At 38.5% G+C, this 2,422-nt stretch overlaps 1 long non-coding RNA gene across 1 annotated transcript; it reads right to left on the bottom strand.

The window, feature by feature from the left end:
• Positions 1-238: 238 nt before the first annotated feature.
• On the bottom strand, positions 239-2,102 carry LOC309503601. Its single transcript, XR_014207771.1, has 4 exons — positions 1,566-2,102; positions 1,354-1,482; positions 615-752; positions 239-289 (listed from the first exon to the last, which is right to left on the bottom strand). It is a non-coding gene; the product is annotated as an uncharacterized lncRNA (long non-coding RNA).
• Positions 2,103-2,422: the final 320 nt, after the last annotated feature.

Raw genomic sequence — 2,422 nt, 5'->3', positions numbered from 1 at the left:
GAGCAGAGGACAGAAGAGCAGAGGAGAGAAGAGCAGAGGACAGAAGAGCAGAGGACAGAAGAGCAGAGGAGAGAAGAGCAGAGGACAGAAGAGCAGGAGGAGAGAAGAGCAGGAGGAGAGAAGAGCAGAGGACAGAAGAGCAGAGGAGAGAAGAGCAGAGGAGAGAAGAGCAGAGGACAGAAGAGCAGAGGAGAGAAGAGCAGAGGACAGAAGAGCAGAGGAGAGAAGAGCAGAGGACAGAAGAGCAGAGGAGAGAAGAGCAGGAGGAGGCTTCCCTTACACACTCCATCTGATCAAGATGATAAGAACATTTTTATTTATTAATACTACTAATAATAATAATAGCAGTTAATAAAATGGCATGTTCATTGTTGATCAATTTCATCCGTTTTCTAAAAACAATAATAACTTGCCAAAAGCACTTGACTAATTCAAAAACTTCTTTTCACATTTTTCTAGCTTTATGCTATTGTTGACTACTGAAATTTGATATTGTGCTCTTTATCAACAATCACTTTTATTTTAATTATTATAATAGTTGTTGTTGGAAAAGGCAACTGCTAGATGAACCCATGTAAATGTAAAATAGCACACTGTCAAATAAAGGCCAATACCTGCTTCATTGCAGAGGTCAGTGTCACAGCACCGGGTGGACGCATTCCCTGCATGTGATATCTCTTCGGTCCCTGGTTTACATGGATTTGCACACCCTTTAACTGTGATAGACAACTTAGTGGAATCTGGTAAATAACCTACAAAAGATTTACAAAAATCATGTTCCTCAACAGGATAATACTTTTTTTAAATCCACTTTTACCATTTCAGTTAAAATGACAAATAAATACATGCTCAGAGAGCGCTCCACAAGATATGTTTGATTTTACCATCTGGAATCCGGATGCTCAAAATTGATCGCCTGAATGCACGTTTACACAGCTTATTGTACAGGCAAATTAATCGTTCTAAAATGCATTACACACACACACACACACACACACACACACACATCACGTGAAGATCGCGCAGGATTCATTCAGTAGCACAGAGAGGAATTGTAAACTCTGTTCTGTGAATGAATCTGAATCTGATTTAGAACAAAAATAAATCTGTGAGAAATATGATGATCCAAAGACAAAAAAGCTGATAAAAGGTAAGCTGTTATGTAGGAGCGCTGTGTCATATGCCATATCTGTGCGCAAAGCAACCCTGCACACGAGTCTCGAGGTTCAGCCTATCAGTGACGTCATCGGCGACTAGTAAGCTAAACGTCGACTCGACTTTCTGACTTTAAAAAAACCTGATGTCAATCAACCCCTACTACAACAGTCAATGACATATTCATACCTGACATACCATAGATTGATTGTTCCATTGTAATGCTTGCACATTTAGAAAATCCATCTGGACAGATCTCCACTTTTGCTTCACAGTAACCCGTCAAAAAAGATGTAGGCCTACACGAGTAACACTTGAGAGAATATCCTTAAAGACAGAGAGAAACAGTGAGTTATCACTCTACAGTATGTGTACCAAATAATACATTCAATACTTGCAGTTTTTTGTACCTCCAGTGAGAAAAAAGAAATAAATAGCAACAGAGACTCGCAGATCCATCGTGTCTCAGGAACAGAACGAAATAATAATGTTTCCATTGCTTTTATGTCTGTTCAGAAAGGGGTGGACCCTATATGACTAACTCAAACACCCATGGTAAATGTTTCTCCTCCAGAGTAACTAATGTTCAGCTTTAATTAACTGATTATATTAAAGTAAGTTAATGATTTTAAATGAAAAGTAGAAAGGTTCCTCAAGACAAAACTTGCAGTGCTGTTCATCGCTGGTTGCTACAGAACTATGTTCTGACTTGTTGCTTGGCATTGTTCTTCGGGCTGGTAGAGAGACATTTCGGTTTCTTGCTGGTTGATAGATGTGGACACTTAATAATGTACATCATTTTACACGTGTGGCTATTTCTGTAGTGGGGACTAATTTGAAAGCGATAGTTCACCCAAAAATGAACATTAGCCCATGATTTACTCACCCTCAAGCCATCCTAGGTGTATATGTCGAATACAATCTGAGTTAAATGAAAATATGTCCTGTCTCTTTTCTCAGCAGTTAACATGTCTAACAGTAATCTATTCTGTATAACAGCATCTCTGATTTTTTTATTTTTTTATTTCAGCATTATTCATTGTCAAAGCATTCTCAGTTCTGTGAAGATCTCAGCAGAAGAGGATTAAACAACTCCACAAACAGCATTACCAGCTTCACTTATTATTAACCAGACTGACTTTATTTCTGTCATACATCTACAGTTCTGTTTGAGAATTAACAGAGGTTTAGATGTTGATTTATTGTTTGATTTGAAGTCACCGTGATGGCGATCAGTGTTCGCTTTAGTTGAACTCTTGACCCGTGA

Source organism: Leuciscus leuciscus (assembly GCF_965113295.1).
Source record: "Leuciscus leuciscus genome assembly, chromosome: 7".
Taxonomy (NCBI): Eukaryota; Metazoa; Chordata; class Actinopteri; order Cypriniformes; family Leuciscidae; genus Leuciscus; species Leuciscus leuciscus.
Note: the sequence above shows the minus strand (reverse complement) of the source record. Positions and strands in the feature narration are given on the sequence as shown.